Source organism: Symphalangus syndactylus, chromosome 15 (genome assembly GCF_028878055.3).
Source record: "Symphalangus syndactylus isolate Jambi chromosome 15, NHGRI_mSymSyn1-v2.1_pri, whole genome shotgun sequence".
Classification (NCBI taxonomy): Eukaryota; Metazoa; Chordata; class Mammalia; order Primates; family Hylobatidae; genus Symphalangus; species Symphalangus syndactylus.
In genome coordinates this window covers 36248300-36264261 of record NC_072437.2, presented here as the reverse complement: position 1 = coordinate 36264261, position 15962 = coordinate 36248300, and the positions used below count along the sequence as shown (strand labels likewise).

General features: G+C 35.1%; 1 long non-coding RNA gene across 1 annotated transcript in view; it reads right to left on the bottom strand.

The window, feature by feature from the left end:
* The window catches only part of LOC129463793 (uncharacterized), a 129385-nt gene extending 114098 nt beyond the window's left edge, over window positions 1-15287 (bottom strand). The window contains exons 1-2 of the long non-coding RNA XR_008651287.1: window positions 15112-15287; window positions 14369-14420 (exon numbers count right to left, since the gene is read on the bottom strand). This is a non-coding gene — a long non-coding RNA (uncharacterized lncRNA). The remainder of the gene's footprint in view (window positions 1-14368; window positions 14421-15111) is intronic.
* Window positions 15288-15962: the final 675 nt, after the last annotated feature.

The window sequence follows — 15962 nt, the reverse complement described above, 5'->3', positions numbered from 1 at the left end:
GATGCACAAGGAACTTCTAGGAAGTTGATGAATGAAAACGTTATTATCTAGTTACCTCTCAAACAATTATGTAATTGTCTGGATATAAATAGCTCTAACAGTTTTCTTCCAAATTGTGAGTAATCATTAATATTGAAGAAGAAAGATCATATGAATATGGTTGGGTAAACTTTGTGGGTTTTTTATTTTTTTTTGAGATGGAGTCTCACTCTGTTGCCCAGGCTGGAGTGCAGTAGCTCAATCTTGGCTCACTGCAACCTCCACCTCCCAGGTTCAAGTGGTTCTCCTGCCTCAGTCTCCCAAGTAGCTGAGATTACAGGCGCCTGCCATCACACCCGGCTAAATTTTTGTGTGTATTTTTAGTAGAGACGGAGTTTCGGGGTTTTGCCATGTTGGCCAGGCTCATCTTGAACTACTGGCCTTAAATGATTGGCCGCCTTAGCCTCCCAAATTGCTGGGATTACAGTAGTGAACCACTGCACCCAGCCTGGTTGGGTAACCTTCGATTTCATATTTATTCTAAATGCTTTGATGTTGATTGACTTCTAATAAAATATTTACTCGTTACCTTTGTAATTTTCAAAAGTCTACTTTCTTTAATTTGAAGAGTCAACAAAGCAAATGTTCAGTATTGATAAAGAAACTGAGCATGAGATTTGCTAGTGGTTTCATTGCAGTTTACTTATATATAAGCAGTGCAGTAATAGGCTTCAATATGTGAAAAATGAATGCATAATTCTGTAAGCCAGACTTATATTGCTATCTGGGTATGTTTTTGTTTCTAAGCCTTTGCAATGTTTTGACATTGTCAAGTAAGAGCTATGTTTTCTAGGACAAGGAGAGAAATATGTTCTACCTGGACATAAAAATGTGTCTCAGTCAAGCACTATCTTCTTTAATAGATTACAAAAATTTCTGAATTCAATAATAGAAGAGAAATACTAAGATAAAGAATTGAGATGTCATCATAATTTTTGTCCTTGAATAAAATGATAAATATCAGGTATATTTAAAGTGAAATAAATTTCAATGATAATTGAAATGATCATTCATTTACATTAAACTGGTATTATCACCCAAATATATATGAGCACAATAAAGAAAACTTCCCATGGGGATTTGTTGTTCTTTCAAGACCATTATTTTAGTGAAGGAGTTTGAGGAAATTTCCAAAAGCTGGATTTAATTCATAAGTCTTATTTAAATATTTATTTCATTAAATATTTTCAATTATGTAATATGTGTCTAATTTAACATTAGGTTACATAATAAAAGTAGCACAAATAATATGAAATTCAATAATATATGCAGTTGTGCAGCTGAATTATGAATTAGGAGAAAGGTTATATTAAATTAAAACATAATTAGCTTTTTGGCTTTTATACTAATTTGTACAGAGACTGGATATATAGACTCTGCATAATCAAGTATCCATAGGAAATATAGTACATTTTAAATTCTAAATGCTCATGTTAATATAGCAGCCTTTTCAAAATATATTTTGTGTATGATTTTATATTTCTATTTTACACCTAATATCTACACATAATATTAGGTAGCTTCAAACTTTAAGTTCTATAAATGATAGCTGTATTCCACAATGCTGGGCATAACTGATGAAGAGGATGACATATAGCAGACAGAAGTGGACTAAAACTCAGTGGTTTATTTTCTCTATTTCATTTGACATATATTTTACATGTTTAACTTTGGTTGTGCATGTCTGTGCTTGGGTTTCTTTATATGTAATATTATTATATTTTATATATTTATATATATTATTATATTTTATATATTTATATATATTATTATATTTTATATATTTATATATTATATTTTATATATTTATATATAATGTTATATTTTAATAACATTTTATTTTATAATTTAAAATATTTTATATTTTAATATTTTATAGTGTAAAATATTATATTTAATAACATTATATTTTAATAATATTTTAAATGTGAATGTGTAATTACACGTATATTAAAAATGTGAAGCTGGAGAGGAGGAAATATTTAAATAATGATCATTAATCTGTGTCCCAAACATCTTAATGGCTGTTTGACCTTTGGCCAATGGAAACATAAATGTTGCAATTGCTTTGACAATATTTTTTCCTATAACCTTCTTCTAAATTGGGCATCTTGACAAATTGCCTATGAGCTTGGCATTAATTCAGACATGCAATTTTCATGCAACATGGATTTAATATCATGTACTTTACCTAATGCACAACCCAATAAAAGAATAAATCTAGTTATGTTGACAATAGTAAAGAAAATAGATACACATACACATATATACAAACAGACATGCTTACATACACGTCATGGTGATTTAAGGAATTTTCTTTTAAATTTGATAAAATGTACTGACTGCTTTAATCACATATTTAGCATCTAATTGCCATGCCTATATGAATTACATTGATGATACTAAAGTAAAAGGAGATTAGATGTTATCAATTAAGACTTTGTTCATGAAATCACTCAGAAAATCTAGTGTGCAATCTCTGTCATGATGCTTGATCAGTAACATTAACTCTTTAATTAAAAACAAAAGCTATTTGTAATTATAGTTTAGTGCTTAATTTGAGGTAAAGAGTGAAAACAGGGCCTCCATAAGAAATAATAGCAAATTCCTATCACGTTTCAGTTACAGGTTCAGAGGGAAACATTAAATCAATGTAAGGTTTTAGTTTCTTATTTCCTAACCAATATAATCCCAGGTTTATTTTAAAAATATTTATCAAGTATTTATGATACAAGTTTTCTATTGATTTAGCCTCTGATATGTTCTGTCTCATCAAAGGAAATGCACAGTAAAAATTCACATACTTCATTCTCTACATTTAAAAACCTGCACAAATCTCAGGCTTTGGAATATGGAGGAAAGAAACAGAAGTAGGCCCAAATGTTAGACCTAAATAGTTTTTTTTCAGTGACTAAGCTTCTAAGTCCTATACTATCGAATATTTGTAAGATGGCACATCATTTAAAATAAAGCATTTCAAAGGGAGATTTTATTTATTTTTACCCTAATACATCCATAACTTTTTATTTGCATTGCTACACTCTACTATATACAATAGAGGCAACAACAGTAGAGCTAGGATGGAATTTCTTTGTATTAATATGCCTTAAAGTTTAAATTAGCTTTTACTGTTCAATTACTTATATTAGGGCCAGGTGCCATGACTCATGCTTGTAATCCCAACAGCTGGGGAAGCCAAGGCTGGCTTATCACTTGAGGCCAACAGTTCAACACCAGCCTGGCCACCATGATGAAATCCTATCTCTACTAAAAACACAAAAATTATCTGGGCATGGTGGCGGGTGCCTGTAATTCCAGCTACTCAGGAGGCTGAGGCAGGAGAATCACTTCAACCTGCGAGGTGGAGGCTGCAGTGACCCAAGATTGCCCCACTGCACTTGAACCTGGGTGACAGAGCAAGACTGTTTAAAAAAAAAAAAATTATGGCCGGGCTTGGTGGCTCACGCCTGTAATCCTAGCACTTTGGGAGGCCAAGGCGGGTGGATCACAAGGTCAGGAGATTGAGACCACCCTGGCCAACATGATGAAACCCCATCTCTACTAAAAATACAAAAAAAATTAGCTGGGCGTGATGGCATGCACCTGTAGTCCCAACTACTCGGGAGGCAGAGGCAGGGGAATCGCTTGAACCTGGGAGGCAGAGGTTGTAGTGAGCTGAGATCGCACTACTGCACTCCAGCCTGGCAACAGAGTGAGAATCTGTCTCAAAAAAAAAAAAAAAAAAAATTACTTACATACAAAATCTGAAAACATTATGATAATATTAGCAACAAAAAATAGTGATATAAGTTACAGGTATGCCTCATTTTATTGTGCTTTGCTGTATTCCATTTGGCACATAGTGTGATTTTTTTTTTTAAACAAATTGAAGGTTTGTGGCAACTCTGTGTTGAGCAAGCTTATCAGTGACATTTTCCCATTGCTCACTTTGTGCATCTGTGTCACATTTTGGTAATTCTTGTAATATTTTAAACTTTTATTATTATATCTGTTATGGTGATCTGTGATCAGTGATTTTTGAGGTTACTATTGTAATTGTTTGAGAGTACCAGGAACCATGCCCATATGAGAGGATGAACTTCATCTGTAAATGTGTTTGTTCTGGCTGTTCCTCAGATGGGCTGTCCTCATCACTCTTTCCCTCCTTGGGTCTCCCTAATTTTCTGAGAACAACTTTGTTGACATTAGCCCAATTATCAACCTTCAATGGCCTCTTATGTATTCAAATGAAAGGAAGAGTCACCTGTCTGTCACTGTAAATACAAATCTAGAAATGATTAAGCTTAATGAGGAAGGCATGTCAATAACTGATCTAGGCCAAAAGCTAGGCCTCTTGTGCCAGTTAGCCCAAAGGAAAAGTTATTGAAGAAATTGAAAGTGTAATTTCTGTAAGCACACATATGATAAGAAGGCAAAACAGCCTTATTGCTGATATGGAGAAAGTTTTAGTTAGCTGTTTAGAAAATAAAACCAGTCACAATATTCCCGTAAGCCCAAATCTAATCCAGTACAAGACATTAACTCTTCAATTCTATAAATGCTGAGAGGGGTGAAGAAGCTGCAGAAGAATCGTCTGAAGTGAACAGAGGTTAGTTCATGAGTTTTTAAAAAAATATTGTCCCCAAAACATAAAAGTGCAAGATGAACCAACAAGTGGTGATGTAGAAACTGCAACAAGTTATCCAGAAGATTTAGCTAAAATAATTCAAGGAGTGGGTTACACTAAACAACAAATTTTTATTGTACATGAAACAACCTTGTACTGGAAGAAGATGCCATCTAAGACTTTCATAGCTAGAGAGGAGGAGTTAATGCCTGGCTTCAAAGCTTCAAAGGACAGGCTGGCTCTCTTGTTAGTGGCTAATGCAGCTGATGCCATTCAGCTGAAGCCAGTGTTAGTTCACCCTTATGAAAATCACAGGGTCTTTAAGAATTGTGCTAAATCTGCTCTTCCTGTGCTCTAAAAATTGAACAACAAAGCCTCAATGACAGCACATCTGTTTCAAGCATAGTTATTGAATATTTTAAGCCCGCTGTTGAGACTTACTGCTCAGAAAAAAAGAATCCTTTCAAAATATTACTGTTCATTGAAAATACACCTCCTCACCCAAAAGCTGTGCTGGAGATGTACAAGATCAACGCTGTTTTTATGCCTGCTAACACAACATCCATGCTCTAACCCATGGATCAAGCAGTAATTTCGCATTTCAGGTCTTATTATCTAAGAAATGCATTTTCTAAGGCTATACCTGCTCTAGACTTAGATCACTCTGATGGATTTTGACAAGGTAAATTGAGAAACTTCTGGAAAGAATTCCCCATTCTAGATGCAATTAAGAGTATTTATAATTTGTGGCAAGGTCAAAATATCAACATTAACAGGAGTACAGAAGTTAACTCCAACTATCATGGATGATTTTGAAGGGTTCAAGAATTCAGTGGAAGAAGTAACTTCAGATGTGGTGATAATAGCAAGAGAACTAGAATTAGAAGTGAAACTTGAAGATATGAATTACTGTAATCTTACAGTAAAAATTTAAACGATAAGGAGTTGTTTCTTATGGATGAAAAAGAAAGTGGTTTCTTCAGATGGAATCTACTCCTGCTGAAGATCCTGTGAACGCTGTGGAAATGACAACAAAGGCTTTAGAATACTATATAAACTTAGTTGATAAATAGCAAGAGAATTTGAGAGAATTATCACTAATTTTGAAAGAAGTTCTACTGTGGGTAAAATGCTACCAAACAGCATCACAGGCTACTGAGAAAACTTTTATGAAAGAAAAAGTCCATTGATGAGGCAAACTTCAGTGTTAACTTATTTTAAGAAATTGTCATAGCCACCTCAACCTTTATCAACCACCGTTCTAATCAATCAGCAGCCATTAACAGAAAGGCAAGACCTGCCACCAGCAAAAAGATTATGACTTGTTGAAGGCTCACATGATCATTAGCATTTTTTAGAAATAAGGTATTTTTAAATTAAGGTGTGTACACTTTTAATGTAGACATAATTATACTGCACACTCAATAAACTATAGTACAGTGTAAACTTAACTTTTATATGCAATGGGATACCAAAAATACTGTAGGACTAATTTTATTGTCTTATTTGCTTTATTGCAGTGGTCTGGAACTGAACCTACATTATCTCTGAGGTATGCCTGTATGAACACTGATTTTTCAAAGTGATGAGCTCTATCAATTCTCCATAGTCAACCAATTTTTATAATGGATGTACTCGTGTTAGTGGAGGGAGCACTGTGGTGGGTTGAGTTCCTCAGAAAGGTATGCTGAAGTCGTACTCACTAGTACCTGTTAAGGTGACCTTATTTAGAATAGTGCCTTTTGAGATATAACTAGATGTAACTTAAATGGGGTCATACTTGAGTAGGGTATGTCTTTCATCCAGCATGACTGGTGTCCTCATAAGAAGAGGAGAAGAAAAAGAGAAAAGAATTCACTAAGTTCCAGAAGACAAAGCTTGTGTATCCTTTGCTTGTATTTTGTATTAAAAAAATAAGAAAACCCTTTATTGTTGAGCATGTTGGCATTGTCCCCTTTATTTTTTTCTCTTTTTGGGACATATGAAGCAAGTTATTCTTTTTCTGTATCTTTTTTCTTTTGTAAACTTTTTTTTTGTTTTGTTTAAAACTGGCTTTATAAAAGGGCTTTTATAACCCGGATGTGTGCTCTGTGTACTTCTTGTAATACTTTAAAGCAAACACACTAACTTACACAGCTTTGTTAATCAGCTCCCAGTTCAGCCTGACTTTGGGGGAACTTATTTCCTTAATAAATTATTTAGAAACTTTAACAGTGACCATCCCTGTTGTTGGTAAAAGATAAGCATGTCTTGGTTCAAAAGTCAATACCTCAGGGTGGAATCAAGAAAGAGTAGACTTACCAGTTTGATTAATTAAGGGAGCACTGGACTGGGTGCATAAGGATTCTTAATTAGCATTTTTTCTCATGTTTACATCCAAGGTTATGAAGTGTTGTGGAGAGCAAAGTTTAACAATCATATATAATAAAAGATAATGTTTATACTCACAAAAAAAAAGAAGAGAAGAGATACACAAACAGAAACACAGAAAAGGGAACCACATATGAAAACAAATACATAGATGGAAGATGGCTATGTGACTATGGAAGCAGATTGGAATTATGCAGCTGCAAACCAAGGAATGCCAAAGATTACTGACAACCTATAGAAGCTTGATGACAGTGCATAGTCTTACTCACACCTTGATTTCAGACTTCTAGCCTCTAGAAATGTGAGAAAGTAAATGTATGAGTTTTGTAAGCCAGCCAGTTTGTGGTAGTTTGTTGTGGTAATCCTAGGAAATGACTATAAGGCCCTGGTACCATCTGAATGAAAGTCAGTGTCTGAGGTCTTCTATCCTGTTATCCACAATATTGGCTCTACAAAGCAATCTATCTGTATGCTGCAGTGAAACCAGGTGCAATAGAAAGCGAGAACAACGCACCAGTCTTCTGAAAATGCATGCTATTTGAAAAAGAGAGAGTCTTGTGACTGTTCCTGATGAAATACTTCTTGTTCCTAATCCCTTGAATACTAGATGTGTATAGATTCAGACAAGTTGTCACCTAAACACCAGGAGTTCAGTCTAGGTCCTGCTGGTCTCCCCACAGAAAGCCAATCACTAAGACAACGGGTATTGACATGCTTTATTCAAGTGCTGCAGCCAAGGAGAATGGGAGATCAGTCTCAAATCCATCTCCCCGACTGACTACAATTGGGGGTTGATTTAGCAGGGAAGGATTGTAACTTAAGTGTGGGAAAACAGGAATTAAGGAGGGTTAAGGAAGTTAGCCAACAGGAAGGAGGTGGTCAGTTAGGCAATCGTGATGGGTGAGGGGTCTGACATCTCACTGTCCAGATGCAAGGATCTGGTGAGTTTCAGTTCCCTGATACCATCTGGGAGGCTTGATGGCCAGTTTCCTGAGGAAGGAACTCAGATAAGACAGATGTAAGTTTCAAGCTTTAAGATCAGGAGGGTCAATATCTACATTGATCAGGAAACAATAAACATCAGTTCTATGGGACAATTGGCTCTGTTTCAAAGTCAGAGGGAAATATAACCATGTTTAGGTACTTAAGAATGGCTGAGTCCGCTTGCCCTGGAGAGCTCTTCTTTGGAGAAGAAAGTATGGTGACTACATGCAAGCTGTCTGCCTTACTCTTGATAGGGTTGCTTCCTATGGATATGTTCCTACATAGCATAAATAAGTTTTATGATTAAATTGTCATACCTGTTTTCATAAGGAAGTACCTTACATCGGTGTGTGTTTATCATCTAGTATTAGAGGCCTCAATGACCTAATTATATAGTAAATAATTACTATGGCCTATAAATCCAAGTAAAATATATTTCAGTTTAACTAATGGTTGTACACTCTACAGCTAAGAATTGCACACAAGTCCCATTCCAGTGCTTAGGGATAGTATGTGTTATATGTTAGCAGTAGTTTAGCATCATGATGTTATTACATAGCTTGACACTAATTTGTATTTATCCGTGTTTTCTTTTCAATAGATGAGTCTTGTAAATAAAGGTGCAACTTGAGCCAAAAGTTTAAGTTTTAATAAAATAGTAAGTGATATGGTTTGGCTGTGTCCCCACCCAAATCTTGAATTGTAACTCCCACAATTTTCACATATCATGGAAGGAACCATGTGGGAGGTAAATGAATCATGGGGGTGGGTCTGTCTTGTGCTGTTCTTGTGATACTGAATACGTCTCAAAAGATCTGAAGGTTTTAAAAACCAGTTTCCCTACACAAGCTCTCTCTCTCTTTGCCTGCCACTATCCACGTAAGATGTGACTTGTTCCTTCTTGCTTTCTGCCATGATTGTAAGGCCTCCCCAGCCACATGGAACTGTGTGTCCAATTAAACTTAAACCTCTTTCTTTTGTAAATTGTTCAGTCTTGGGTATGTCTTTATCAGCAGTGTGATAACGGATAATACTGTAAGTCTCTGGGTATAATGGGCGGAGAGACACATGGCCATAAAAATGACTGAGTTGTTTTGGATAAGAATTATTTCTTAATTTGAAGTGTCATTTCTTTAGTGAAAATCTGAGGTATTGTTCAATCTTAAGCTTGTTTCAGAAAAGACTTGTTATAAGATAATAATGTAGGGTTAAAGGGACATGACGTTTGTTTTGTTTTTGTTTTGTTTTATCAATAAGACAGTAAAATAATTTGTTTCCCTTTGAGCCCACAAATAGGCTACCTACTTATACCTAACAGTTGAAGGAATTTCAGTGAAGTGTCCAGTCTCCTTAGCATTTTCTTACCAAAGGTTTAACCAAGATGTGAAATTAGCCACAGATGTTTTTCTAATTCTGTGGAGTCTTGAGAAGGTAGCAGTTTTCATGGCAAGGCTTGTTTTATTGTATTTTTACTGCTTTTGTGCTTTACTTGTATGAAAGCTCATACTCAATTTTGGTAGTTAGCTAATGACTTAGGATAGAGTTCAGAGTAAAATTCCCAGATGTAAGATTCCAGTTGAAAATTCTTGTTTGTGGTTGGTAATTGTAGATGAAAAGTTTGTTCTTAATAGGCTGTGTGCTTCAGCATACGTAGAGCTTAACATAGGCTGGGAGAAGCTAAACCACTGATTTTGTCTTCATTCTAGTTCTCTGGGTAGTAATCAAAGTAATATGTAAATATGTATTTTCAATGTGAACCCTTAGCAAAATATCATTATGATAAAATATTTGCATGTTATCAACATTTTTCATTGAGCTAGGATTAGCTCGACACACAGGAGACTGAAAACACATATGCTTTGCCAAGTGAAGGCAAACTGAAGAGGACTAATGAAAGCAACTGAAGAGAACTAATAAAGATGCATTAGCAAGATCAAAAGCTGCATACACTTCCAACTAGGCATGATTTATTTCAGTCCTGTTACTATGTTAGACATTTTTGAAACAATATCAACCTTTTTCATGTTTAAACCTCAGTAGCTGGCATCACTGTAATACTCTAAGCATACCTGGCTTCCACAGAGAAGACTGGGCTATTAAGTTAGAGGATAATATTGTACAGTATCCTAGTCTGTACAAAATACTTATCAGTTGCTCAAGAAAATTGTCTTTTACTGGTATACAACGTAGGTTCAATTTTCCAAACTTGGCAAGATTTAGGAATATAAGCTGTTTGGGGCCATATGTTTGGCTGACCTTTATAGAGTCCAAAAACAGAGGTGTCAATGAATTCATCCTAATCAGCATGTCCATGTGATGACTACCCAGAATACCTTCATAAACCACAAAGACTGACAGAAAAACAGTATATATAGTCCAGATACAAAATACAAAATCATAGCCTCATAAATTCTTTCCCTCTATTAATTTCAGAGATTCATGACCTCAGACATTTCCCCAAATCTTATCTTCATCTTGGTTTATCTTGTTTCCATAATTCTCTGCATTAATTCCAGGTAACAGCCATGTACCAGCCCATTGGCTGGTTTGTCTTTGATCCACAAAAGCTTTAAAATCTATTCCAGCTATATGCATTAGCTCATCTACTTTGTTGATAATCTGAACTGTCCCCTATGTCTGCTAGCTGTGCATGCTGTTCTAAGTAAACCAGGCACCAGCTTTCAACCATAAAAATATAATGTATTCTTGTTATTATTTGTTTATTTGTTTTTCCATCCTTCCAAGAACTTGGGCAGCTTTTCTTAGGTTAACAGCAGCCTTACTCTCTGAGCTTTTGCATGTAAGTTCATCAAAATTTATATTTGTAATATCCACCTGCTGAATTAAATGTTTCATTATTTTTAAGGACCTTTCTTCTAAGGCTTTATCTAATATTGAAATAGCTACATTCACTTATGTGCTTAAAGTTTTCCTGGGCTATCTTTGATCTTTATTCATTTTTTAGGTGTCCTTTTAAAATAGCTGGATTTTGCAAAGTTCTTTTTAATTGTATTGTTAGCCATTTATATTTGTCTTAATTAATATTATTTGGACTTTCCAACCATTTTATTTTATGCTTTTTACTTAGCATTCACTTTCTGTTTCTTCGATTTTTTTTTCTCTTTCTTATCCTTTCTTCATTTGGGTTAGTTGATTTTTCTCTGAAATCTTTGTTTACGTGTGTCTGTGTATTTCTGTGTTAACTAATTGGATAATTATTGATATTACTTTATTGGTTAACTCAAAAATGTCAACATAAGTACTTAAATTATTAAAATGTATAATGTTTTTCCTAGCGTTTGTTTAATACAATAGAAAATAAAGTATTACACCAAAAAAAACCGTTTAATTTAATCACTAATGAACTCTTAAACAACTTCAAAACCTCAGAGCACTTTTTTTCACTCATGCTTTCTCAACTTTGATATTGTTCTGTAGATTATTTTTATTTTATTATTTTAATCACAAACTAGTTTATAGTTATTATGCAGATAGCCCATGTTTTTTCATATGGTGAGAATGGTTTGAAACTAAAAAAAGCCAAACAGAGGGTATAATAATAAATTCTTATCAATTTATTAATGTATAAGTATGTTGCAAGGCTCACAGTTAAACTGCAAGTCTGTTTTGTCATTGTCACCACAAAATGATTAATTGAAAATTAAGAGTTTAAAAAATGATGCTTGTGAGAGCAACAGTTTAACTTATTGCACATTCCAGCTCTGCTGAAAATTTAATGCACATAGGTACCACTGGCCATCTTGTTAACATTTAGATCCTGATTTAAAAATGTGAGGTGGGGCTTGAAATTTTGCCTTTCTCACACAGTAACAGCTAACATTCCTGCTGACACTCCATGGATAATGCTTTATTTAAAAGGGAATGGTCCATTTAAGCACTGGAATAAGAACATATTCCATATGGAGGGAGAATGGAACATACTACTTTCTCCATATTTAAGTAGCCAAAGCTTGAGCAAAAAGAAAAAAGGTGAAGGTGTCATACTACCTAACTTCAAAATATACTATGAAGCTATGGTAATCAAAACAGCAGAGTAATGGCACAAAAGCATACACGTAGACCAATAGAACAGAATAGAGAACCCAGAAATAAATCCACACATTTGCTGTCAATTGATTTTAGACAAAGGTGCCAAGAACAAACCATAGAGGAAGGACATTTTCTTTAATAAATGGTTTTGAGAAAACTGGATATCCACATGCAGAAGAATGAAATTAAGCCCTAATCTCACACCCCATATACAAATCAACTCAAAATAGATTAAATACCTAAACATATGACCTGAAACCATAAAACTACAAGAAGAAAACAGGGGAAAAGATCCATGGTGTTGGTCTGGGAAATTATTTTTTGGATATAACCCAAAAAATACAGACAACAAAAGCAAAAAAATCTACAAATGAGATTACACAAACTAAAACATTACTGCACAGCTAAGGAAACAATCAGCAAAGTGAAGAGACAACCTATATAACGGGAAAATATATTTGCAAACTATACATCTGACAGTGGGTTAATATCCTGAATATATAAGGAACTCAAACAACTCCACAGAGAGAAAACAAACATCACAGTTACAAAAATGGGCAAAGGAGTTGGATAGCTTTTTCTCAAGACACATAAATGGTAAATATGTGTATAAAAAATGCTCACCCTCACTAATCATCAGAGAAAAGCAAATTAAAATCATAATATTATCTCACCCTGTTACAATGTTTTTTATAATTAGATGAAAGATAAAAAGTACTGGCAAGGATGTGGAGAAAAGGGAACACTTGCATGTTGTTGGTGACAATGTAAATTAGTAAAGCTATTATGGAAAACTGCAAGGAAGTTTCTCAAAACTTAAAAACAGAACTAACATATAATCCAGCAATCCAAATACTGGATATACACCCAAAGGGAATGAAATCAACCTTTTAAAGAAATATTCATTGCAACATTATTCACAGTAGCCAAGAAATTGAATCAGCCTAAGTATCTATCATAGGATAAAGAAAATGTGGTACATATACACAATGAAATAGTATTTCACTTTATAAAGAAAGAAATTCTATCATTTGTTACAACATGGATGAATCTAGAGGACATCATGTTACATAAAATAAGCTAGGCACAGAAAGGCAAATTCACATATATGTGGAGTTTTTAAAAGTTTCACTCACAAAAGAGTATAATGTTGGTTACCAAGATCTGGGGCAGAAGGGTAGGAAAAAATACAAAATTTCAGTCATATAGGAAGTATAAATTCAAAGATGTATTGTACAACATGGCAACTACAGTCAATCACAATGTATTGTATACTTGAAAATCACTGCTAGAGTAAATTTCAAGTATTTTCACCAAACACATACACACACACACACACAAAAGATAAGTGTATCAGGTAACGCATATGTCAGTGAGCATAATTTAGGCCTTCAACAACGTGTATGTATTTCAAAACATTATGTCAGCACGATAAATATATGTAATTTTATTTAAAAACACATTATTTAAAAGAACATACTTAAACATGTGTAGGAATTTTAGTTATACTAAGTGTATTTTTATTTACGTTTTGCAATTTCTATGGAAACAATTTGAAGAAAAATTGTCACAATGAAATTTGGTAAAGTATAACTAATTAAAGTGATATGCCATTTTCATAAACATTTAATTCTGAAATAAAATGACTTCACAAATATTAAGCACCCATGTGTTTTTAGCTGCGTAATTGTCTCTTTATATCCAACGTCTTTAAGTCATAGATCAATATCCTATTTTTGGTTTATTTTTCTCAAAATAGGCTTAAATGTGTCAGTGTAGCTATATACCAGCCATGAGGTATCATGTGCTAGTTATTTTCAGTTATTAAAAAATCCACTTTAGATATGTTTTCAATTAATCTTCTTCATTTAGTTTAGCAAATGTCGTGTTCTAACATCTTTAAATTCAGAGAAGAGTTTTTAGACTAAATTATCTAAAATTTTTATGTTTTATGTTTTTACTGCTTCACAATATCTATGCTTACAATTTGCAGATTTATTCCTTCTTAATTTTTGATTATTCTCAATATTTTCCCAACAAGTAGAAGAAAAATTTATTAAATTTATAACCTATATTTGTAATTTAAGATATTTATGTACTTTAATTTTTGAAGAGAATAGACCCTACATATCAAAGAATTGCTAATAGAAACTTTTTAAAAATTTCTTCCTTTGTCTATGAAAAGAAGAATACAAGAAAAAAGATGTTTAAATTCACATGAAATATTAAGTTTCAAAGAGAGATCAGGTTGATTTAAAGAAGACGTGTTATGCAAAAGTAATCTTGATTCATTTTTACCTTTGATTACTTTTTATCTGGCAAGGCTGAACCCACCGACTTTTCTCTGCACCTGTAATTATAACAAAATAAATAGAAAGTAAGAGAACTCACCCAGAATATATTAAAGAATAACATGATTCATATGTAACAGCAGCATATTATCACTGTATTGCAATATGTTAGTCCTTTTTTTTTTTCTTTTTCAAAAACTTGGTTTACTTATAAGTGTATACCTAGGAATACTTGTTTAACAATGATTAAGATAATCTATATTATCATTATCATTAACCTCCATTCCTTCTGTCTTCTGGAATCTACTGGAAATAAATTAAGCCTCATAATAAAAGATTATAATCAATGCATATTTGTAGACTAGAAATCAGTTTTTTAAATTTTATGTATATTAGAGAATAAAATCTAAAGGCAATTTTAGAGTGCCTACTTTAAACAAGTTGAAAGATTTTTCTTTTTTTTTGTTTATAAGTTTAATTACAAACATGCATGTTTACGTTGAACTCTTCGCGGATGTAAACTGTTGTAAGTGATGTTAGACACATGCATACTTGGAACATAAAATTATATGTAATCCAATGTCCATACTGCATCACAGGAAAGATACAGGATTTTAATGAATCAATGAATGCCTAGTTTTAGATACCAAGGCCTTATTTCTTGTTTGGTATTTGTTTGTAAAAGTTTAAAGTCTATTCCCAGGTAAATACAATAAAACATCTATTTGATAATTTGTAACTAATATTTACATTGTCATATTGAGAGGTGACAACATGCTAGCAGTCCTCGCTCGCTCTAGGGGCCTCCTCGGTCTTGGTGTCCACTCTGGCCGCGCTTGAGGAGCCCTTCCGTCCTTCAGTCCGCCGCTGCTCTGTGGGAGCCCTCTCTGGGCTGACCTAGGCCGGAGCCCACTCCCTCTGTTTGCCGGAAGGTGTGGAGGCAGAGGCCAGAACGGCAACTGGGGTGGCGCGCGGCGCTCGCGGGCCAGCGCGAGTTCGGGGTGGGTACAGGTTCCGCGGGCCCCACACTTGGGAGGTGGCCGGCGGGCGCGGCCGGCGCCTCCAACCCCCGGCAGCGAGGGGTTTAGCACCGGGGCCAACAGCTGCAGACGGTGCGCCACGTCCCACAGCACTGTCGGCCCGCCCACTCCGCGCTCGAATTCTCGCGGGGCCTCAGCCGCCTCCCAGCGGGGCAGGGCTCAGGACCTGCAGCCTGCCATGCCCGAGCCCCCCCGCGGTGGGCTCCTGCCCAGCCTCCCCAGTGGGCGCCGCCCCCTGCTCCGCGGCGCCTGGTCCCATCAACTACCCAAGGGCTGAGGAGTGCGGGCGCCCGGCGCAGGACTGGCGGGCAGCCTGGCAGTAGCCCTGGCAGGGGATCCACAAGGGGAAGCCAGCTGGGCTCCTGAGTAGCGTGGGGACTTGGAGAATTTTTATGTCTAGCTAGAGAATTGTATATGCACCAATCAGCACTCTGCGTCTAGCTCAGGGTTTGTGGATGCACCAATCAGCACTCTGAATCTAGCTATCTGGTGGGGTCTTGGAAAACTTTTATGTCTAGCTAGAGGATTGTAAATGCATCAACCAGCACTCTGTCAAAATGG